At 40.7% G+C, this 26,232-nt stretch overlaps 1 pseudogene; it reads left to right on the top strand.

Moving 5' to 3' along the window:
• LOC148150191 (uncharacterized) overlaps nucleotides 1-26,232 on the top strand; it is a 176,028-nt pseudogene that overhangs the window by 101,258 nt on the left and 48,538 nt on the right.

Below are 26,232 nucleotides of genomic sequence, written 5' to 3'. Positions count from 1 at the left end.
GGAAGGATAGACAGGGAGGCAAGAGAGGAGGGGGAGTGACGGTTTTGATAAGGGATAGCCTTACAGCTGTACTTAGGGAGGATATTCCCTGAAATACATCCAGGGAAGTTATTTGGGTGGAATTGAGAAATAGGAAAGGGGCGATCACCATATTAGGATTGTATTATAGACCCCCTAATAGTCAGTGGAAAATTAAGAAACAATTTTGTAAGGAAATTTCAGTTATCTGGAAGAATAATAGTGTGGTTATGATAGGGGATTTTAACTTCCCAAACAGAGACTGGGACTGCCATAGTGTTAAGGGTTCAGATGGAGAGAAATTTGCTAAGAGTGTACAAGAAAATTTTTTGATTCAGTATGTGGATGTACCTACTAGAGAAGGTGGAAAACTTGACCTACTCTTGGGAAATAAGGCAGGGCAGGTGACTGAGGTGTCAGTGGGGGAGCTCTTTGGGGCCAGCGACTATAATTCTATTAGATTTAAAACAGTGATGGAAAAGGATCTAAAAGTTGAAGTTCTAAATTGGAGAAAGGCTAATTTTGAAGATATTAGGCAAGAATGTTCAAAAGCTGACTGGGGGCAGCTGTTTGCAGGTAAAGCAATAGTTGCAATAAGGGAAGCCTTCAGAAATGAGATAATGAGAGTCCAGAGACAGTATATTCCTGTTAGGGTGAAAGGAAAGGCTGGTAGATATAGGGAATTCTGGCTGCCTAGAGAAATTGAGGATTTGGTTAAGAAAAAGAAGGCAGCATATGTCAGGTATAGACAGGATAGATTGAGTGGATCCTTAGAAGAGTAAAAAGGCAGGACAAGTATACTTCAGAGGGAAATCAGGAGGGTAAAGTGGGGACTTGGGATAGCTTTAGCAAAACGAGTTCAGGAGAATCCAAAGAGTTTTATAAATACATTAAAAATGAAAGGGCAACTGGGGAGAGAATAGGGCCCCTCAAAGATTAGTAAGGTGGCTTTTATGTGGAGCCGCAGGAGATGGGGAGACTCTAAATGAGCATTTTGCATCAGTATTTACCGTGGAGAAGCACATGGAAGATATAGAATGTGGGGAAATAGATGGTGACATCTTTAAAAATATCCATATTACAGAGGAGGAAATGATGGATGTTTTGAAAAGGATAAATCACCAGGACCTGATCAGGTGCACCCTCGAACTCAGGAAAGCTCAGAAAGTGATGCCTGGGCCTCTTGCTGAGATATTTGTATCATTGACAGTCACAGATGAGATGCCAGAAGACAGGAGGTTGGCTAATGTGGAACCACTGTTTAAGAAAGGTGGTAAGAACAAGCTTGGGAACTATAGACCAGTCAGCGTGGTTGTTGGAGGGAATCCTGAGGGACAGAATTTACACATATTTGCAAAGGCAAGGACTGATTGGGGATAGTTAACATGGCTTTGTGCAGGAGAAATTGAACTGATTGAGTTTTTTGAAGAAGGAACAAAGAGGATTGATGAGGGCAGAGTGGTAGATGCGATCTATATGGACTTAAGTAAGGCATTCAACAAGGTTCCCCATGGGAGATTGTTTAGAAAGTTGGATCTCATGGAATATGGGAATATTAGCTATTTGGATACAGAAATGGCTCAAAGGTACAAGTCAGAGGATGGTGGAGGATTGTTTTTCAGACTGGAGGCCTGTGACCAGTGGAGTGCCACAACAACTGGTGCTAGGTCCACTACTTGTCATCATTTATATAAATGATTTGGATGTGAACATAGGAGGTATAGTTACTAAGTTTGCAGATGACACCAAAATTGGAGGTGTAGTGGACAGTGAAGAAGGTTACCTCAGATTACAATGGGATCTTGATCAGATGGGCCAATGGGCTGAGGAGTGGCAGATGGAGTTTAATTTAGATATGTGAGGAGCTGCATTTTGGGAAAGCAAATCTTAGCAGAACTTATACACTTATTGGTAAGGTGCTGGGGAGTTTTGCTGAACGATGAGACCTTGGAGAGCAGGTTCATAGTTCCTTGAAAGTGAAGTTGCAGGTAAATAGGATAATGAAGAAGGCATTTGGTATGCTTTCCTTTATTGGTCATAGTATTGAGTACAGGAGTTGGGAGGTCATGTTGCGGCTGTACAGACATTGGTTAAGCCACTTTTGGAATATTATCTGAAATTCTGGCCTTCTTCCAATTGGAAGGATGTTGTGAAACTTGAAAGGATTCAGAAAAAGATTCACAAGGATGTTGCCAGGGTTGGAGGATTTGAGCTATTGGGAGAGGTTGAATAGGCTGGGGCTGTTTTCCCTGGAGTGCTGGAGGCTGAGGGGGGACCTTATAGAGGTTTATAAAATCATGAGGGGCAAAAATAGGATAAATAGGCAAGGTCATTTCCCTGGGCTTGGGGAGTCCAGAACTAGAGGGCATAGGTTTATGGTGAGAGGGCAAAGATAAAAAAGAGATCTAAGGGGCAACCTTTTCACACAGAGGGTGGTACGTGTATGGAATGAGCTGCCAGAAGAAGTGGTGGAGGCTGGTACAATTGCAACATTTAAAAGGCATATGGATGTGTATATGAATAGGAAGGCTTTGGAGGGATATGGGCTGGCAAGTGGGACTAGATTAGTTTGGGATATCTGGTTGGCATGGATGAGTAGGACCAAAGGGGTATATTTCCGTGCTGTACATCTCTATGACTCTATGACTATGAACGTCTGTTCTTTACTTTTATTGGATTCCTTTTATGTAGACTTTGATTTATAGTATGCCTAATGATGCATGTAGGATGATCTCCCACATTCTTCATTGAACCCATTTTGAATTGCTTTACTTGATAATAATGGTTGAGTGAGGGATAAGCCAAACCGTGGGGTTACATGGGTGAACACAATCTTTTTGCTGCTGATGGATGGAACTGCTGATGGATGGATGGATACAAGTGTAGATGGAACTCCAGTTTTGAGTTTCTGTTCTGAATCTTCTGAATTTAGCACACTGGTATAGAAGGAAGGTATCTTGGTGTGAAGATGGGACTTTGCTTCCACAGTAATGGGAGGGTTATCACTCCTCACATTTCTATGATGCATTTGCATCAAGTATATTGATGAGGACCACCTCTCGTAGATTGATCCTCGTTGTTTGTTTCCTCACCATCTGTGCAGGTCAGTCTGGTAGCTGTGTCCCTCACACTCAGCTAGTTCAGTCAGTAGTCAACTAGCTTCCCAGGTTTCCTAACTCTCACAAATGAAAGCAAAGCAAGAACATAACAGCAATTGTAAATGCAGAAACAACCTTGTGAAAATATTACAACAAACACTCTATATTCACAGGTAATTTCTCCTACATTCATGAGAAGAGGTTTGCTCAAGGTATTTTTGCTCAGATGTGACTTTGTAAATTTAGGGATTTATGGTGCCACACCAGGTGGATAGCACTTTGGCTGCATAAGATTGGATCTCAAATGCACACCAAAGCAGCTGATTATGGCCATATAATGGCACAGGAGAGAAGGAAGCATAAAAAGATTTACAGTGAGATTAACAGAGAGGGGTGCAACTCGCAGGTGACACCTCCCACAACATACAGGATCATCATCATTAACATGTTTGAAGAGCAGTATCTCAGGAAGCTCAGTTGGTCTATTATCTTTGGAAAACATTTGCGACCTGCTTGATGAAGACCATAGTCATGCTTCATCATTGCCAGTCAAAGGGACCCTCAACATATTTGCCTCTGGTTTTTTTCCGAAACTTGGCTGGAGACATTTGCAGGATCTCCCATAAATGTACATGACAAATGACTGGTGGTTTGTTTGGTTGGACTGGAATTTACATCAATTCGACTTGGAATGGCAGTAGGTTCAATAGTGGGCAATTGTGTTTGCAGCTTGGGTTAGCTTCTTATGATTATTCATTTGTGGAGTGTACGCCTCATTGACTTGGCCCATGATCTTATTGTGCATCCTTGGTTGACCTTGAGTAGCTAGTGGTGAGCTGCCTTTTTGAACCACTGCAGTTCATTTCCTGTAGGAACAACCACAATACCGTTATGCAGAGAGATTGTTCTATCAATAAGAGAACAATGACCAAAATTGGTCTGTCAACAGACGGAAATATTTCATCTTACTGTTTATATCCCGCAGCTTTGATTTTTGCTTGGCATTTTCTGTTTGTTAATGTTAGCACTGAGGAAAATTCCACTTAAATAATAGGCATAAGCAAGAGGTTTAAAGGAAATGTTTTCAAATAAGAAATGCAAGTTCTTTTGGTGCTTCAGTGTCACAATGTGGAATTCCCAAATTTTTATGCTGAAGATAACCCTGTATTTCAAATAATTGAAACTTTTAAAAATTCATAATTTCTACTTTTTATATCCCTCAAAATGCTTCAGCTTTCATATAAAACAGTGTCAAAATCCCTAGGTAACTGCAAGGTAGATAAAGGAAAATCAGTACATGTGATATTCTGTATTTCCAAACATTATTGGATAAGTAGAGCCTATGGTTTTGGAGTAATATATTAGCATGGTTAGAAGATTGGTTAATAAATAGAAAACCGAGAGTTGGGATAAGGGAAGCATTTACAAGATGGCAGCCTGTAACTAATGGAATGCCACGTGAATCAGTGCTGAGGCCACAATTCTGTATAGTATATGCTGATGACTTGGATGAGGAAACTGATTGAACTGTAGCCAAGTTTGCGGATGACACAAAATAGATGGGAAATCAAATGATGAGAATAACGCATAGAGTCTCCAAAGGGATATAAATGAGTGAGCAAAAACTTGGCAATTGAATGTAATGTGGGAAAATGTGATATTATGAACTTAGGCAGGAAACATTGAGGAACTGAATATTATTTAAATGGTGCAAGACTTCAGAAAGCTGAATAACAGAGGGATTGGAAGTCCTCAACAATTAATCACAAAAAGTTAGCATCCAACATCAACAGGTAATAGGGAAAGAAAATGGCCTTTATTCAAAAGGAATGGAGCATAAAAATAGGGAGGCCTTACTAAAACCATGGAAGGCAGTTGTCAGGCCAAGTAGGAATCCTATAAATATTTTTGGTTCCCTTGTCTAAGGCAATGGGGGCAGTCCAGAAAAAGTTCACGAGGATGATTCTGTGCGTTATGGGATTTTCTTATGTGAAGAGGTTAAATAGGTTGGGCTTGTACTCATTGGAGTTTAGAAGAATGAGACGAGACCTTGTTGAAACCTTTAAGATTCTTAGAGGACTTGTTAGAGTAAATAGGAGAAGTTGTTCCCTTTGAGGGAGAGTCGGGGACTGAGGCCATGATCTCAGAGTAAGTGGTCACCCACTTAAGACAGAAGTGAGGAGGATTTCTTTCTGTCAAAGAAGTGAGTCCGTAGAATTCTTTTCCACACAGGGCTATTGAGGTTGATTCATCAAACATATTCAAGGCTGAGATGGACAGATTTTTAATCAGCAAAGGAATCAAGAGTTATGGAGAAAAGGCAGGACAGTGATGTTGAGGATTATCTGATCAGCTACAAACTCATTAAATAGCAGAGCAGACTCGATGGGCTGAATGGCCTACTTCTCCTCCAGTATTTTATGGTCTGTTGGTTAATTAGGTAGTAGCATCATTACCATTGGGCTGAATTTTGATCAGTGCCTTTTTCAGTGAAATTAAGGATGGGTTTTGAGTGCCTTGATAGCGACAACCACAACACAGAAATGATTTTTAAAAAAGAAATCACAAGACTATTTTATAGTCATTTGGTCATGATGGTGAAACTTCATATAAATACATTTTTGCTGCAAAATTGTATCTGAGAAAACTTTATTAATTTCATGTATCAAGTTCAGAGTAGCCATCTGTTCACTCTATGCTAGCTTCTGCCTCCATCTGTCCTGCTTCTTTTGCTTCTCTAATGGCAAGGGCTCAGATGATGGGGAAGTTTAGCTCTGACTTTTTATTTGTCACTCATCATAAGCCAGCTGCACATATTTAATAAACAGCCTGCTGCAACTGGTGTTGTTGAATTTCAATCTCTATGGCTCTTTATCCTGTAAATAGACCAAGATTCCAGATTGTACGTTGCATACAGTGAGCTCTACTTTACTAGCTCTAATTTGACTGCCACTGCAATCTCATAAATATGGATTAGTCAGTACACGTCCTAGATATTATTAAAGCTGAACTGTACAGGCAGACCTTGAAATCCAGGTGGGAATCACAATGCAAATTGGGAATGCAAGATACAATATGTTCAGCTTTGCAAGAGAGGTAGAAATGCAAAAATTGTACTTCTGCAATTCCGAAAAGAATTTGTGAAATATATTATATCAACATGCTAAAAATGAGTATCAGAGCCAAAAGAAATATCGTCATTAAAATCTCCTCAATTCTTTTAGCTGCCGTGTAGTCACTGTGTATGTCAAACCGTTATTTTGTCTTATCTCACTGCCAACCATAACCTGTTCTATGTAGGTTCCTTATTTGGAATGTATATTTCAACACAAACTTGTAGCTGATTTCAAGCAGCCTGGCTGTGGGATCATACATTTAACTGGCGTAAGAATGGAAAAATCAACCAGTTTCCTGATCCCTATCAAGTGATTGGATTTGGCTATGATTATCTCTTGGTTAAATTTGCTGTCTGTGCTTGTTGTTTGGGTTCACATGTAAAGAATGCTAATGAGGCAAAGTATAAAGAGCAACCAGTACCCTGTGAAATCATGTGCTATATTGACTTAGTGCCTTAGGTGTAATGGATTTATAAAATAAAGTTAGCACATTTAAGCAAATTTCTTTCTTAACCTCTTTTAAAAATTGATCTAGAAAAAAATGAACAATCCTTACAATACATATTCTGTTAGATGTATGAAATGACAGTTTAGCTTTAGCTACGCATGTATGGAAAAGAGCAGCATTATCTATTTGGAATTAGAAGCACATTTTCCACAGACTGGCTTGTGATTATAGAGTCATAGAGATGTACAGCATGGAAACAGACCCTTTGGTCCAACTCATCCATACCGACCAGATATCCCAACACAAACTAGTCCCACCTGCCAGCACCCGAACCATATCCCTCCAAACCCCTCATATTCATATACCCAACCAGATGCCTTTTAAATGTTGCAATTGTAACAGCCTCCACTACTTCCTCTGGCAGCTCATTCCATACACGTACCACTCTCTGCATGACACAAAGTTTCTCCTTAGGACTCTTTTATATCTTTCCCCTCTCACCCTAAACCTATGTCCTGTAGTTCTGATCTTCCCCACCGCAGGGAAAAGACATTGTCTATTTATCCTATCCATGCCCCTCATGATTTTATAAACTCTATAAGGTCACCCCTCATCCTCCAACGCTCCAGGGAAAACAGACCTAGCCTATTCAACCTCTCCCTATAGCTCAAATCCTCCAACCCTGGCAACATCCTTGTGAATCTTTTTCTGAACCCTTTCGAGTTTCACAACATCTTTCTGATAGGAAGGAGACCAGAATTGCACACAATATTCCAACAGTGGCCTAACTAATGTCCTGTAGAGCCGCAATATGACATTGCAACTCCTGTACTCAATACTCTGACCAATAAAGGAAAGCATACCAAATGCCTTCTTCACTATCCTATCAAAATTCAAAAATTTAACAAAAGACGATAAGACCATAAGACATAGGTGCAGAAATTAGGCCAATCAGCCCATCGAGTCTGCTCTGCTATTCAATCATGTTACACTTCTCAACCCTATTCTCCCACTTTCTCCCCGTTACCCTTGATCCTCTTTACAATCAAGAACCTAACTAACTCCGTCTTAAAGATATTCAGTGACCTGTCCTCCATAGCCTTCTGTGGTAGTGAATTCCATAGATTTATCACCCTCTGCCTGAAGACATTTCTCCTTATCTCCATTCGAAAAGGTCTTCCCTTTACTCTAAGGTTGTGCCCTCAGGTCCCCATCTCCCTCACCAACTAAAACATCTTCTGAATGTCCACTCTGCTCAAGCCATTCAGTATTCTGTATGTTTCAGTTAGATCCCCCCTCATCCTTCTAAACTCCATTGAGTACAGGCTCAGTATCCCCAAACATTCCTCAAATGTTAAGCTGTCTGTTCCTAGGACCATTCTCGTGAATCTTCTCTGAACACAGCCCAGGGTCAGTACAATCTTCTTGAAACAAGCTATCCGCAATACTCCAAATCAGGGCTGGCTGGAGCATTATAGAGCCTCAGAAATACATCCTGCTTTTATATTCAAGTCCTCTTGAAATAAATGCCATCATTGCATTTGCTTTCCTAACTACTAATTCAACAAAATATTCAAACTATTGCTTGCATTTTGTGTCTGCTGTTTATTTTCCAAACAAGAGGTCAGCAAATTGACATCACCAACCTCACTACATATTAAGGAATTATGATTGACTCAAAATCTGTGCAATGCTTACCATATGAAATGCACTTTCATATTTTCAAATCTCAGTGTGGGTCACAACCTAATTTAAGAAAAAATGAAGTCTCCTTTTTAACACAGGCATGAAGAAGTAATTCTTCTCTCAGAGAGTTGTTAGCATTTCCAATTCACAGCCTCAAAGAGCAATTGAGGCTGAGTCATTGAATATATTCAAAGCTGCATTAGATTTGTTTCATCTGCAAAGGAATCAATGCTTATGGGGGCAGACAGGAAAGTGAAGATCAGATCGCAATCAGATCAATAACGATCTTATTGAAGGCAGAGCAAACTCATGAACTGATGACCCACTCCCTATCTTTTTTTCCGTTCTTATATTCAAAAGGACATGGCGTGAGAGTGCCTGGTGCTAGGAAGTTCTACCATCTTTGTATTATCTGGTGCATAATTGAAACATTTATGATGTTTATCAGAGCTTGAGGCCTGTCAAGTGCCTGGATCCTGATAGACCTCTCTAGGGTCTTAAAAGAAGTGGCTAGTGAGAGAATTGGTACATTGGTTTTTATTTTGCAAAGCTCCCATGATTCTGAGAAGGTCCAATCAGACTGCAAGAAAGTAACAGCACCTCCTTAATTCAAGAAAAGGTAGAGAGACTTACAGCTGTGAATTACAGAACAGTTAGCCCTAACCTTTGTCATTAGGAAACCATCAGAAGTTATTATTAAAGAAGGTATAGCAGGGCGCTTTAGTTATGTTCAAGATAATCAGGCAGAGTCACCTGATTTTGTGAAAGGAAAATCATGTTTGGCCAATCTATTGGAGCTCCTTGATGAGGGGACATGTGCTATGGATAAAGGGGAATTAGTGGATGTACTGATTTCCAGAAGATGTTTAATAAAATGCCACAACAAAGTTTAAATAAAATTATCAAAATGTTCATGACACAGTGACAGTATATCAGAACAGATAAAAAATCAATGGTTTAGCAGGGAGCAGAGTGCAAGCTTAATTGGGTCTTTTTCAGGTTGACACGATATATCAAGTAGTGTGCCATGGCTGATCAATGCTGGGACTTCAACTGTTTACCATTTGTGTAAATGACTTAGATGAAAAGACAGAAGGCATGGCTACCAAATTTGCTTACGACATGAAGATAGGCAGTGTGTACCATCGACAAACTGACATCACAAAAAATCATCAATGCTGCTTCTCAGACAGCACCTTTCAAACCCATGACCTCTCCCATCCAGAAGGACCAGGGCAGTAGATACATGGGAATATCATGATCTGCAAGCTCTCTGCTATCCCACTCAACATCCTGACTTAGAAATAAATCATCCTTCCTTCCCATTACTGCAGGAAATCTTGGAACGCAGTCTTTAACATTACTGTGGGTGTACCTATACCAAATGGACCAAATTCCAGAAGGAAACTCACTACCATCTCATGGGCAATAAATGCTGGCCCAACAAATGGAACCCATACATCCCAAATGAATAAGAAAAAGTTGTGAAGAGGACATAAGGAGGTTACAAAATGATACAGATAGGCAAACATTAATGGGCAAAGGGGAGTATAATGTGAGAAAATGTGAAAATTTCTATTAGCAGGAAGTATTATGAAGGAGATAGACAGATTTTTAATTAATCCTGGGTTGTAAGGTTATGGAGGTGAAGCCAAAATAAGATCAGCCATGACCATATCAAATGGTGTAGTCGTCTCAAGAGACTGAATGACCCATTTTTGCCCCTAGTTCTTATGTGCTAATTAAAAAAGGGCATTTTATTGGGATGGTCAGAAATTGCAGAGCTCTAAGATGCAGAGGATTCTGGATATCCCAGTACATCAGTCACAAAATGGTAGTATGCAGGTGCAGCAAGTAATTGGGAACATTGGAATGCTATCATTTGTTTCAAGGGAAATTCGTTAGGTAGGTCAATCATGCTCGGTTTTAATCTTCTGTGAGCACCTTACTAGCAAGGATAGTATTTGTTGCCCATCCCTAACTGCCATTGAATTGATTCCTTTCCTTGCCAAATCACAAGATAGACAACTAGATTGCAGTTTGACTAGAATCACATGTAGGCCAGCAGATTTAATTTCACAAAGGACATTAATAAACCAGAAACACTTTTATGACTATCAATGATTGTTGCAAGGGTCACCATAATTGTGACTAGCTTTTAATTCCAGACTTATTAACAAAATTCAAATTCCACCGACTGCCATGTTGGGATTTGAGACCATGTCACCAAAGTGTTAGTCTGGACCTCTGAGTTATTAGATAGTAAAGATGGTATTCTGCCACCATCTCCCCATGCAGGACCCTGGTGAGACTACAGCCGGAATACTGTGTGTGTTGGCCATTGTTATTTTTTAAAGAAGAATGTAAGTACATCGGAAACAGTTCAGAGAAGGTTCACCAGACTAGCACTTGGAATTGGTGGTGGGGGAGAAATGGAATCTTATAAGACTCAGTGGGACAGGCTCAGCTTGCATTGCTGGAATTAGATCTGACTTGATTAAAAGGTATAAGGCTCTGAGAGGTTTTTGACAGGTTGGAAATGGAGAGGATGTGTCTTCTTATTTGCATATCAAGAAGTGGAATCACTGTTTAAAAGTAAGGGCTTACCCTTTTAAAAGAGATTAGACAAAAAAAATCTACCATGGGTCTTCGGAACTCCCTTCCTGAGAATGTGGTGCAAACAGAGGACTTGTATATATTTAAGTTAAAGGTGGATAGACTCTTGTTAAGCAAAGGGGTGAAAGGGCATGAGGGTGAGGCAGGAATGTGGACTTGTGGTTGCTATCAGATCAGCTGTGATCTGATTAAATGGTAGAGCTAGTTTGATGGGCTGAATGTCTTACACTTGCTCTTACTTCAGAGGATCTAGAGATGCAGTTGTCTGGAATTCATTTAAATATATTGAGAGAGGACTTACTCTTGGCGATTATCTTGACAATTAGGATTTATTATCATGAAACAAAGCATTGCTAGCATGCATTTGAGGAGCTGCCTCCTAAATCTGATTGAATTATTGCCAGGAAGTAAGGGAGAAAATAAAGTTACTGCCAGGTACGATCGGACACTACAGCTCACATATTTTGATATTGTCAGTCGCAAAAACTACATAAATCACTGGGTTGGATCTTACTCTTTTTCGCTAAATGCCAGTTGTGTTGAATTATTTTGGAAGGTTTCTTGGTGCAAGGCTTTGAAAGATTTCTCATCTCACTAAGAACAGCCACTCCTCCATTCTCCCATACCTCCACAGCCAAGGTGTCCCTCCTATTTGATTTTAACCCCATCTTGCCTTGTACCATACTTGGATGAATTCATCACTTAGTAGAAATCTGCCGAAAGACTAGCAGGACAAGCTGTCATTTCATAGCTGACTCTCTCTATAATGGGCAGTTGTTCTGAAGCTATCAGAAGATGGAGCTACGATTCTCCAGCAGGCACCTTGGGGTCCAATGGAGGAAGTAGTGGTGAGAGGAGGAGTATCCTGCTCCCAGAGCAGCAGGAGAGGAGGCCAGGACAGTTGAACATGGCTTCCTGGTCTGAAATCTCCACCAGGGTCACTGCAGTCCCAGTAATGCAGAGGAACAGCCATTAAGTGCTATAAGAAGGTCAATGACCTTGCTTCCTTTGCCAGCATTAGTGCCACACTTTTGTCTCTGCTACCAAACCCACCTCCCACCAAGACTCATGCTCTATCTCTATCACTTCAATCAGTCATTTTCATTCCCCTCCAAATCTGTCACACCACCAACGCTCCAGTCTCCTCACTCATTCTGGACCCCTCACTACATTTCCTCCACCAACACCAGCACAGTTCTACTCAGTATCATCTCACTCAATCCGTCTCCTTCTCTCACTCTCAGGAGTCAGCCCCACAATAAGGCAGGTGGAGGCCTGCCTGATGTTATGCTCCCTTCTGCTTTATGGAATACAGTCCTGTCCCTCTCTGGACCTGTCGAAGGAGCAGTGCTCTGAAAGCTAGTGTTTTCAAATAAACCCGATGGACTATAACCTGATGTTGTGTGTGTTTTGACCCTCTTAGGGGAAAACCAGAATTGTTCCTATGGGGATGCTGAGAAATCCATGTTGCACCAATTAAGTCAAACCCATTCTCCATTTCACTGTAACTCTCACAGCAACCCCACCATCAATATCATTCATTGTACACTACTTCAAACCAATGGCCATGATGCTTTTTCTCTTTTGTGTGTGAAAGGTGCCAGCGGGATACCTATGACTTTTGTGGTGAAACAGCCACTGCTGCCAGTAGCTGCCTAGTGGTACCATTGATGGACTATCAACCCAAGTAGGGTCTGGGTTCAAATCCCGCTGTGGCAGATGGTGGAATTTAAATTCAATAAAAAATATCTGGAGTTACAAGTCTAACAATGATCATGAAATGATTTTATTTTCAGAAAACCCATTTGGTTCACTAGGGAAGGAAACTGCCATCCTTACCTCATCTGGTCAACATGTGACTCCAGACCCATAGCAATTTGATTGACACTTAACTGCCCTCTGGACAATTAGGGACAAGCAATAAATGCCGCCTGTCCAGCAATGCCCTCATCCTGTGAATAAGTAAAGAAAGAAAAACCACCAAAAAACCACCAGAAGCCATTTTCTCGACCTCTGAGGACAAAGGGACTGAGGCCTTGGGGGGAAAACTCTAGATTGCCTTCTGCATGCCCACTCACTTCAGTGGGGATACCAGGCTTAAAAAAAGGAGTTCAGCAATGGATCTAATGCCTTAGGATTGTTAGGAGTCAGGGATTCGCAGATCTGTGTCCTTATCAGTACACGGATCTGAGTATAATGTTTCCGTTAAAGGGGCTGACATTGGTGGGTCTTAAAGCAGTTTCTTCACAGATTGAGATACTTACTGACCCCTCCTAATTCTGTTGTGGTCACAGTATTTTATTCCCAAGGGTGGCTGATACATCCCACAGTGGCTCAGTGTTAGCACTTGCTGCCTCACAGCTTGAGGGACCCAGGTTCAATTCCAGCCTTATATGGCTGTGTGGGTTTCCTTTTACAGCCCGAAGATTTGTGGGCTAGTTGAATTGGCCATGCGAAATTGCCTAGAGTGTTTAGGGTTGTGTAGTCTAGGTGCATTAATCAGGGGTAAATGTAGAGTAAGATGGTAGGGAATGGGTCTGAGTGGGGTACATTTTGGAGGGTTGGTGTGGACTTGTTGGGCCAAATGGTCTGTTTTCACACTGTAGGGATTCTCTGATTCTCTCCCAGTCTTTTCCTCTACATGTCAGTAACCATCCAGATCCCTTTTCTGATCAGGAGAAAGGATGGCCTCCCTGCTGTGTTTGGGGGATAATAGCCTTGATTTGCCTTAATGTGGGATAACCCCGATTATGGGTAGGGGCACAAGGGTGGCTCATGAATGCCAACTCCTTAATCCTGTCTCTGTATCTTTCTCTCTTCCTGAGACCCACCCCATCATTCAATCCTCCCAAGAAATTTATGATTTTGCTGTAGGCAAAAGTCTTCAAACCAGCTATTTAATCAGAAGCCTGGGGCTTCGTCAGGTTGCTGCTGCTCCTTGTGGTTGCTCGTCTTTGAGTCAGTTTCAGGCAGAGTGGGGTATCTCTGCTCTTGAGCACTGGGCGGCACAGTGGCTGAGTGGTTAACACTGCTACCTCACAATACTAGGGAACTGGGTTTGATTCCAACCTCAGGCAACTGTATGCGTGGAGTTTACACATTCTGCCCGTGTCTGCACAGGTTACCTCTGGGTGGTCTGATTTCTTCCCACAGTCCAAAAATGTGCAGGTTAGGTGGATTGGCCACTCTAAATTGCCCCCGTAGTGTTCAGGGATGTGCAGGCTAGATGGGTTAGCCACAGGAAATGCCGGGTCATGGGACTGAGCTGGGTGTGGCATGAGATGCTCTTTGAAGGGTCAGTGCAGATTCAAATGGCCTCTTTCTGCACAGCAGGGAGTCTATGATTCTGGCAGGTCATGAAGCCTTAAGTTGGCACTTGATGTGGTCAGCTTTTTCACTGGCGAGGGTGAGGGTTATCCCTCTCTTAAAGACATGCACCCTGAATACTTGCCTCCAGTTCCAAAGTTGAGACCTATTGAAGCCATGCTAGGTGCTATATAAATACAAGCTCTTCCCAATTGCTTTATGGCCAATATTCCACAATGTTGAGCTTTGCTCGTGCCTAGTTGTCAGATTTTTATTATTTTCCAGCACTAAGTCTAACGATAGAAAAGGATCCAAATGATAGCCATTTTGTTGCTACAGCAGTTGCTAACAACAAACCATGTAAGAATGCAGAATCATTTTTAAAAAGCTGCTACACCACATTTTCATGACAAAAATAAACCCTAAAGTCTGAATGCACCCTATCTCATAAACAATTTGTTCAGCAAATGTTGCAAGGCTATGTTTTATGTATCGACTCAGTTACATTTGATGAATCAAATGCAGGATTCACAAAGTATTAATAAAGGTACATCATCACATCGATTTCAATCCTTTGTCAGTAATGACTTTCCCTGAAGAACATTGCAAAGACATTGCTGGTATCCTGTACCAAGTCACCCTTTATTGACACTTATCCAATTTCATCAGAGCCAGCTCTCAGAGTGAACAAAACCTCTGACATTCCTGTTAATATCTGTCAGTCAGGACTCCCTGATTGGACCAGATCAACAGCCCCAAAAGGGAATTAATATTCAATTAGGTCTACCTGGATACTTCATTACAATCACTGCATCGGTCCCTGAATGAGTCCTGGGGTACAAGCCAGTTTGATTTCCCATAGCTTCTCCTGAGGTGTTTGTGCACTGGGTCCAGTTCCTCTAATTCAGCCTCAGATAGGGTGGTATATACCGAACCTCTTGTGTCCGGAGTGTCTCAGGAAAAACTAATCCTTGTCTTCAGGTGGTAAAGGAGTCAAGGCTGTGACATCCAACATGTCCATCTCAGACTCTGAGGTTTCTTCGATTGTAGATAGAGGGAGAGAGCCTTTCTGAATGTTCTGAGGGGGTGGTATGTTTTGCTTCTGCCCTATTTGCAGGCTTGCATCTTTCAGGTAATTCACATTCTTATTCAGGACTGCCTCACTTATATGAATTTTGTGTGTCATGGGACCTGACCTCGCATTGACCATGTCTCTCACTCATGTAGGGAGGGCCATTCCTGTGGTTTTGGCATCAAAATTCATCCCCTGAAGTAAACTGTCTCTCTCGCTTGGCATTCCTTGATGCCATTTCACCCTTCTCTCCCCAGGTCTGGAAAGATCAGATTTAACCTGATGTACAGCCTCCTCCCCATTAGCAACTCTACAATTGCATGAGAGGTGGTCTGATATCAAATAGGATCCGGGATAGTTTGGTCACAAGGGAAGCTGTAAACTGTTTCTTTAAGCCTGCCTTCAAAGTTTGGACTGCTATTTCAACCAAACCATTGGATGATGGATGGTACAGAGCTGTCCTTATATGCCGAATGCCATTCAACTGTAGGAAATATTCAAATTTCCTAATGGTAAATGATGACCATTTGTTTGTGACCAAAACTTCGGGGAACTTGTGTATTGCAAAAGTTACTTGCAGATTTTCTAATGTTGTCCCTGTGTTTGCCGAATGATCTTTGTTCAAGTGCAACCACTTTGAGTGGGCATCCACAGTGACTAAGAACATTGAGCCCATAAAAGACCCGGCATGGTCAATGTGTATCTGAGACCAGGATTTACTTGGCCAATCCCCTGAGTGTAGGGGAGCTGCTGACAGTAGTCTTTGTCCTTGGTGGCACGCTGAGCATTGGCCCACCAATGCAGCATTGTCCATATCTAGTCCTGGCCACCAACTTCTCACCAACATTTTCATTTGAGAAACCCCTGCTTGACCCTGGTAGAGTTCAGCCAGTATCTGGTAGCGATCTTTTCTCAGGCAAATCACTTGTGCTCCTCATAATAATATGCCATCCTCTACAGTGATCTGATCTTGCTGGGACAAGAAAGGTTTCATTTCTGGTTGTGATGGCCATTTTATTTCCCCCATCACCACCAGCTGTTTCAATTTTGACAGGACCAGATCTTCTTGCATCCATAGTCTGATATTGTCAACAGTGACTGAAAGAGGAGGGGGGTGTGGTCCAGCAAGTTTAAAACCAGAATGGACACTCTTCCAGGGACGGCATCACCGATGGTGTATCTGCCAGTGGGAGGTGGCTCAAAACATCTGCATTTGCTACTTGGCCTCCCAGACAGTGTTCTGACTTGTAATTGTACACACTTAGAATAAGAGCCCACCCACTGAATTTGACCTGAAGCTATGGGTGGCACGGCCTTACACTCTTTGAGTAACCCTCGCAGGGGTTTGTGGTCTGTTACTGTTACAAATTTACAAATAGGTGGAACTTTCTCACACCAAGATGACCACCAAACATTCTTTCTCTATCTGGGTGTATTTGTGTTCTGCGTCAGCCAAAGTTCAGGAAGCATATGCTTTTGGGCATTCTCTCCATTGGGCCATCTGTGACCCAACACTACCCCCATACTGTAGGAGCAGGCATTGCATGTAAATATTAGCTCTCACTTGGGATCTTATTTGCCAATGTCTTCAATGATGTAGCTGCACCTTCACACCCCTATAGGCTATGCCTTGGCTATGAGACCATTTCCAAGGCCGACCCTTTTTCAGTAGCAGATGTAAGGGCCTGGATGGAGGCCAGGTTTCATATGAATCTTCCGTAATAACTGATCAATCCAAAGAACGACCCAAGCTTTGGTACAGAGATGTAAGCCAGGACACCTTTGATCGCCCTTACTTTATCTTCCAGTGGGAGTAACTAAGTCTTGTTGACTCTGTAGCCCAAGTAGGTCGCTTGGGGTGCCTGGAACATACATGTTTCCCTTCAAAGGCATACGCCTGCTTGGGTGAAATGTCCAAGGACTATGTCCAAATTCTTTATGTGCTCTTTATTGGTCTTCCCAGTTATTAGCGCATCATCCAGATAAATGACATTGTGAAATGTTCTCCATCGTCTGCTAAACAATGGTACAGGCTGATGATATCTTAAATGGCAGTCTTGTATATTGATGCAAACCCTTCTAGGTATTACTTGTATCACACGTCTGGGAACCCTCAATTAACCACAATTGCAGGTATGTGTGGCTCAGGTCCAACTTCATGAGGGACAGCTCCCACACCCCCACCCCCCGCCGGCTTTGTGTATAAGTCCTCTCTGGAAGGGATTAGGTATTTATCTCATTGCAAGAAGCAGTTTACCATTTGTTTAAAATCTCCACAAAGGCGAACCGACAATCGGTGCGACTGGTGCTGCCCATTCTCCAAACTGTATTGGTTTGATGATTCCTTGCCTTTCCAGCCTCCTGATTTCTGCCTCCACTTTTCCATGTAAAATAAATGACACCGCAGAATTGTGGAATTGCTTCCTGGTCAACATGCAAGGTGGTCTTGGCTCCTTTGATAGTGCTTGGACCTTCCTGAAAACCTTCCAGATATTTAATTAGGACTTCACTCAGGCAGCCATTTTATAATTGAGAAATGACGAGCCAATCAAGGTAAATCTTTCTCAACCAATTTTGTCCCATCAAGCTTGGACCCCAGCCTTTTACTACAATCCATGATAACTGAACCAGCTGCTTCTCATACGAGAAGGGAACCAAAATTGTATCCTTAACTGGTAAACGTTCCCTGGCAAAGGTTTTCAGTCTTGCCAAAGTCTCATGCAATCTTAAGAGCAAATTTTATTAAAGATTGTTTCTGTCAACATTGGTATGGCTGCACTAGTATCAACCTCCTTTTGAACTGGGAAACTATTTAACCAGACATTTACTTTGGTTGGTTCTGATTTGGATGTTGCTAAGCAATTTAACTGTTCCAAGTCAGATGTAGGAGGGCTTTCCAGGGTGTCTACTCTCTTGATTGTTGGCCTATGAGTTCTCTTACTCAGTTCAGGTCCAGTGGGACTCTTCTGCTGTCTGGAGTCCACATACCAGCAGCAACTACAATGGTTTGCAGAAAATTTTGACCATTTGGGCTTGGCTTCGGTTTGGAGTTTTGCTGTGGACTGACCTACAGCCCAAAGTTCAGGCTATGTCCTGCCTGAGGCTATGCAATTACCTTCATTCAAGTGATGACCCCTAAGTTCAGTCGGCCTGGTGAGGATGTCAATTTCCATTGGTATACCCTGTAATTCATATCCTCCACTTGCTGCATTTTCTAATGACAAAGTCAGTTGTAGTGCCTGTTTGAGGAACTGTTAGGCTTCAGCTAGTAGGTGCTTTTGCATGCTTACATCATTAATCTCACATACTAACTGGCCTCTCAGCATCTCATTCAGAATTAAACCAAAGTCATTTGCCTTTGTCAGTCATCATGTCTGACATATGTCAAAAATCCTGGCACAGATTCCCCTGGTTCTTAAATTGCTGAGTAAAACTGATAGCATCTCAGAATTAGGGGAGGCTTAGGGTTGTAATATTCCTTAACTAAATCTGTCAATTCTTAAAAGGTTTTAGTATCTGGTGCGTCAGGGGATGACAGGCTCCTAATAACCGAAAAGGCTCCGGTTCCACAAGCTGTCAGGAGAATTACTCAATGCTTTTCATCTGCTACAATGTCATTTCCCTGGAAAAAAAATAATGAATTATTTCCATATATCTGTGCCCAGTGTTCCACAGCAATACCAAATGAGCCAAGCTTACCAAATAGTGGAATGATGCCAGAAATATTTACTCCAACTCAAAAACGACAGTTGCGAGCAAAGTTCTTCAGGAGCTTACTTTTTTTCTCTTGTTGCCACTGTAATAACTCTACAGAGGCCATATCCCGTAACCAAGTCACCTTTTATTTACGTGCATAGTACTTGACACTAGTCTGCCTCCCTCAGAGCCAGCTCTCGGAGTGAACAGAAACTTTGATATCCTGTTTATATCTACCAGCCAGAGCTCCCTGATTAGACCATGTTAACAGGCCCAGTCAGAGAACTCATATTTTGTGAGGTCCATCCATCTGACCTCATTACAAATCACTATAGACTTAACTTTGTGAAACAATTTACTATTTGAAACCATTTGCAACTTGGAAGTACAAACAGCAGCCGTGACAAACCATGAGGAAATGGTGATTGATATTTCTCTCTTGGGGATTATCCAATTATCTTGTGGTTTTAATCTTCTAAGTTAAAGCATTGTCCTTAATAGTGAATATTAAATTTATATTTTGCTCATCATCTATTATTCTGCAGAAATGTGTTGCGTCCTGATCTAAATTGACTAATTAACTTATGTGCAGCAAGTTGCAAATAAATTACGCTTAGATTTCTGATTACATGAAAAAAAATCAAATCATGTAGATCACCTATGTGGCATTTTGTTGGCAATCGTTATTCACCTTGAAAAGTCAAATACTATTTTTAATTAACTTGTAAAACCTTAAGTATGCTTTTTTTAACACTTCACTACAGCATAATTATCCAATTATTCCTTTTTTTAATGTGTAACATGCACATGTTGCCACAGGATATTAGAATAGCAGTGGGCTATATCACTACGAAGTGAGATGCCAATTTGTACCCCAGGCTACTGAATTCACAAGTTCAGCTCTGTAGTTGTAGGACGTGCTAAATGAAGCTACAAAATGCTCGACAGGGAGAATCACTCCCCAGATCGAACACCTTCCACATCCTAGCCCTAGAATGGTACTTGCGGAAACATCAGAGCCTGTTATATTCCTGCTTATTTAGTATTAACTCTTAAGAGTGCATTTTGTAGGAGAAACAATGAAAACAACTTTAAAAGGAGAGGATTAGCTTCACTAGAAAATAATGCCACTTATATAATGCACTGAGATTATTTATTCAAAGAGTTAGAATGGGTAAATTGAGATCCCAATATTCTTGTAATTGTTTTGGTCTTTTAGCCAATTGCTAAAAAATTTCCTCCTCACAGACATTGTGAAAAGCCTCCTGTGAGAGTATTATTTCTTTTTTTCTGAAACTTTTGAAACATTGAAGTGTGTTGTCTATTTGAATTTTAATGGTTTTTAAGCCTGTTAGTCTTTCTGGTTATCAGCTGGAACAAAACTCAACAATGATACTGGATTAGCGTCCCTTGAGGCCTACTTGGGGCTGTCTGTTTTCTTTGTGTTGGACTTTCTTTCATTGTAAAGCTTGATTATTTACTTGTGTTTTGTTGCCTCAAGGCCTCTTGCTGCAGGATGGAGATTAGATAGAGGCGGTCAGTGTTTTTTTTCTCGACATTTTGGATAGCAGATGGTTATAATCCAACAGGTGCACTCTGATCCATTCCACCAATTTTTACATCTGCTGGGCACACAACAACATGTTAGCTGCTCCAACTAGGCCAGCTGCAACTTTTACTGTTACCAGTTCTGCAGTGGATCAGGTGGCGAGAGTGAAGGCTGATGACCTTTGGCTAAGTACTGACGCACGAAAAGGCTAGACTTTCAAAGTATGCTTTGATCATTACTTTTTTTTTGTGGTAAAATAGAGACAGAGCAAAAGATGACCATTTCTCACAGGAACTGATGGATACAAATCTAGAGTTAAAGCTGGTGACAGATGAGATTCTAATCAGACACACTGTTAATTATGTTGATATATGAAGATGAGGGAATAAAATCTGAAGAATAAAAATATTTTGTAAATTATTATTATTAATAGCTATTTCAATTTATATCTTTAAACATTCAATACAATGTATAATAAAACTGTAAATCGAAAAATCTGTTGGTTAATGTGTTTGCATGATCACTGCTATTACAATTTTACAGACAAAAGTGATTAAAGATTCCAGATTGTTCTGGATATATGTTGGGTAAAGTGACAGTAAAATTATTAATTATTTTTAATTGTTATCTTTAATTCAACTTCAATTAATCATGTTGCAATGCCAATGTAACTCACCATAGAAATGTCACATTATCTTTGAAAATGACATTTTCTGTTATGTTTTATTGGTCTGGATTTTCTGATGGCCAGAGATAATTGTTTCTGAAATGTAGTGGGGAGTTGTGCACAGGGACTCCTGCAGACTTTGAAGGATTTGCCTGGGAAAGGGAAGATTCAGCTGGACAATTCCCAGAGGTTTAGAACATTATGGAAGTATCCAATTAATTCTGAGAATTTGGAGAGTTCCGAAGTTAAGTAAATAGATACTCAGGAAAAGTTAAGTGTAAATGGCACAGTATAACTCCTGAGAAAATATTCAACTGTGTCCCTACTTAGCACACGTACTCTCAGCTACACTGCCGTCAAACACTTACACCTCCCTACCCTGACCTACACCTGCCAGTACACAACACACTCTCTCTAACGCCTGGACCCAACTGCACTCCACTGGACCTGCCATCTCCCCTCTATGCCCAGAACAGCCACCATCCCACCTCTGGACCTGGAGTCCCTTTCCCCTGCATCCAGATCTGATCTCCCTTCCTACACCAATCTCTCTCACTTCCATCACCCATAGACCTGACCTCCCTCTTTCTCCATCTCTGGACCCATCAACCCCTTCTCCCACTTCAGAGCAGCATCTTCTTCCCCACTCCAGACCTGAACTGTGCTTTACCCTTCTCCAAAATATCCTTATCTTCTCCTGCTCTGAATTCAGTGTTCCCTTCCCCTGTACTGGATGGAAGACCTCCCCAACCTGCCATTCACCCTCTCCCCAACTTCCAAATCCCCTGATGGACTTGGTATCTCCACTCACCCTTTCTTCTGTAAACACTCCTTCACTTGCCACATTGGGATACCGAACTGATCTGGTACACTACTCTGTGATAAACTGCTTTTGCCCGAAACATTGATTTTCCTGCTCCTTGGATGCTGCCTGACTTGCTGTACTTTTCCAGCACCACACTCTCAACTCTAATATCTAGCATCTATAGTCATCACTCTCGCCTACTCTCATGGGATCCTATCCTTTGGGCATCCTAATCTCACAGTTTTACTCAAGTACACCTTGACAGCAGCTGCCAAGGTGTCTGTCTATGACTGTGGACCATTAAATCTCAGAACCAAGCAGCTGAGTGCTGAGAAAAATAGGTGTCATTTGCCTTCCTCCGAATGTTCCACTTCTCGAGAAGCCCTCATCAGAATATCCTGTCAGAAGTGCAGAGCTGTTTCATGACAGACACATTTTTTTTAAAAAAGCAGTAGAGCAGCATTCTGCATGAGATTGTCACTGCTCAAAAATAGGCCCTTTCTCCTTTTGGTTATGCCTGAGGTAATGATAAATAGGACTAAATTCTATAGCATCTGATAATCAACTACAAATTAACTTGGTAAAGGTGTGCACCTGAAAATAAATATCAAAAATAGTAACATGGACTTCAAAGTTGTTGAGCAATGGAGACAAATTGAATTTCCTGAACCAAACTCCTTGTTGTACATAAGTCTAAGCAAGAAAAAGGCAAATAGAACAGAACATGTGGTGATCAAACTGCCAATACTGGCACCACATGAAGCTAAGTTTGAAGAAATTAACTACTAATTTTTTCAGCAACATCAAATAGCTCCTTTAAGAGTCAATGGTTAGAATGTTCCTGGGTTTGGAAAGCTAAACTAGAACATTTTCTGATAATGGAAATAAGATACTTAATTCAACATTGTGCACTCAATGTTGGGTCTATTAGGTTTGAAGCCTTTGAACTTGGTCTATGCACTTATAACTTCCACAAACACATTGAATTTAGCCCCTGATAACTTTGCAATGACTTCTTCATGACATATTTCTTGCACAATCTCAGTGACTGGCTTGCAGAGTTAATTTGATCTTTAGGATCTAATGAAATCTGTTCAGAACTCATGTCCTACGTTTCAAAACAATAATATTACAAAACCAATTGATTTGGCAGCCAGAGGAATGATCTTAAATTTGACACTCGATTAGAGTATTGCACACTAAATTGTGTTACATTATGGAGACAAAAGTCGAGTAATATTATTTCAACAATTAATTATGAATATCAAACCCAATAAGTCTAAAATCTAGCGTTTTGTTTAAATATTTCAAAAATCTTTCCGCTGATATCCGTATTATCAGACTCATGTTAGAAACTATTCAACAGGTAATTTTATCTTGACATAATTGGGTTAGTTAGATATTAAATGTCTTACATGACAATAGACCAATATTTCAACTATCTGGTGAATGGAGATTTAGAGTCATTGAGATGTACAGAATGGAAATAGACCCTTCGGTCCAACTTGTCCATGTCGACCAGATATCCTAACCTAATCTAATCCCATTTGCCATCACTCGGCCCATATCCTTCTAAACCCTTCCTATTCATATATACGTTCTGTGTGCCTTTTAAATGTTGTAATTGTGCTAGCCTTCACCACTTCCTCTGGCAACTCATTCCATACACGTATCACCCTCTGCGTGAAAAAGTTGCCCCTTAGGTTCCTTCTAAATTTTTCCCCTCTCACCTTAAGCCTATGCCCTCTAGTTCTGGACTCTACCCACCCTGCCCCTTCTCAACCCCAGGGAAAATTTGGGCCATGTACTTTGAAGAGTACTTAACAAGAAAATCAAAAATAGAAAGAGACTGGATTTCTTCTTTCGAAAGAGAAAAAATGCTTTTACAATAATTAATTGATGTCATGTTTTGGGGAACCTAGTATTGTTTACTAAAAGTAAATTAAGTTTGAAAGCACAGATATAACGTTATGTACAAAGTTATTGTCAAACTTTTTTGCAGTTCTTAAAGAATACGTCTCATCCCTTAAGTTTTGTACGACCTCATTTAATTTCATGACTTTAAGTATGTAAATTTCATCAGTGATTGAGCATGAACTTTGATTAAAATGTTTTGGAATTTTCATACTGAAAGCCAGAGCAAAAGTTGGATTCAGCTGCATGCTGGTCTAGCTGATGGAATGTCAATGGATTTTATCAGTAATGCCTCTGGCTACAGGTTGCAAACACTTTGCAGAGAGAGACATTACTTTTTTTAATGTTGAAGTAATTGTAGGAATGCTTCAGGCTGGTCATTCAAATTTAATTAAAAATACAAAGAACTTTGGTGCATTCCTCTCATTATAGTGCCTAGTCTGCTGCAAAAAATAGCATGGCGTAGTTGAAAGCAATGCACAATAAAGAATGCTAGGAATGTAAGACAGCGATTTTAAGCTCTTGGTAATGCTACTAATTTGCCCAAAATATTCATTTAAAAAGGGAATAGGTGCGGTATGGCAGCACTTCACTTGCATTCCTTCAAACTGGAGGACAGAAGAAAGTATTTTAAAGACCTCAAAGATCATGAATCTGTTATTTCCACAAATTATAAAATGCTTCTTTAGTGAAGAAATTGACCAACTTAAATGGAGGATTTCTATAATTGGATTTTTGCAGCAGTGTCTGATAGCTTGACTCACCTTGCTGGAAAGTAGCCTGAATTGTGTCATTTCTGGTCTTGGGATGGGTGCAGGATAGAGCCAAGCCTGTCAACGACAGTAACAGGGTGCAGGTAACCACAGGTGTGAGTGAGTGAAAAAGGTTTAAAGTTGTGTCTACCATCTCATTACATATAGCCCCTCACATCCTCTCTGTCAATTTAATGCCATGTCATGCTTCCCTTACCCATCCCCTGGTACCACATACCCTTCATGCTAAATCAATGCCAAAACATGATGCCAACCTCTCTCATGGCCACAAATATCCTCCACACCAGTTCCATCGCCATTCACCTAGTACCCACCATGGACAGACTTGAGGGAATGTGTGGACGTGAAATAATATAAACTTCTAAATATCTAACTGCAACTCAATATTATTATTAAAAGTCCCATTCCTGAAGGCATCAAAGCTTTTAAATTCTGTCAAATGATAAATCTTTAATAAGAGAAATTGTTCTTTTTTCATATCCTTGATCACTTAATAACCTTTCTAAAGTTATAACTTAAACATTGAAATCAGTGAAGCCTTTTGAAGCTCAGTCAAACACTCATAATAGTGATTTCTTATGGAAATGCCAACAAAGAACTTCATGAAACTGCTTGAACAGATGGTATCAATGGTACTATCAATATGGAACTATCTGACAATTTAGCAATCCTTCAGTTCAATATTTAAATAACAGTCTAGAATGCATACCAAAAAAAGAAGAGCCATCTTCTTGGCAAATGATTATAGGTTCACAATTGCTACTAATGATTAAAGCTGCCTCTGATTAAGTAAAGATTATATCTTTAGTGGAAGAGACTTTCAAAACCTTTTTCTTTGGCAAGCTGGTCGTTTAAGGAAATTTATTTGTCGGACATTGATGTATTGTGGCTTGCTTGAACTTTGGGCGACCGCCACAAAATGACTTCTCTCACCTTTTCAACCCCATTTCTTGCATTTTTCAATTCGTGCATTCAAAGTTTGCTACATATCTCTTACAAGCCAAAGAGGTTGCATGAAATATACAGAGGCTGATTGTAACTCTGTGCAAATGGATAGTTTTGAATGTGTTAAAGTTCAATCCATAGATTCGTGGAATAGGGATGTCCACTCTGGAAGAAGACGGATTGAGTTTTTAATGGTGAGGAGTGTAACCAGCTGTACAATTCACATCAGAGCTCACTTAGACCATTGTAATAAAAGCAGAAGATACAATGTCGTTCTCATACTGCTATCTCAGAAAATTGATGTACAATGTGCTTTGTAACCAGCAGCACCAACATTCTGTTTTGTGAACTGCATTGTAACAGACAGGGCAGTAACTATCTACAGAACTTTAGTTCTTGGAAGGTGCTGTAAATGGGTCTGGAAGGGTTAAGGTCATGACGTGTGATTACCACACCCACTTAGATGATGAGACACAGAGATGTGGAGTCAGTCTGAGACAGTCACTAGAGAGATATGGATGCA

This window comes from Chiloscyllium plagiosum, unplaced genomic scaffold, assembly GCF_037043375.1.
Source record: "Chiloscyllium plagiosum isolate Xiang-an unplaced genomic scaffold, Cpla_swu_hap1 HiC_scaffold_4, whole genome shotgun sequence".
Taxonomy (NCBI): Eukaryota; Metazoa; Chordata; class Chondrichthyes; order Orectolobiformes; family Hemiscylliidae; genus Chiloscyllium; species Chiloscyllium plagiosum.
This window is presented reverse-complemented; position numbering and strand designations above follow the sequence as displayed.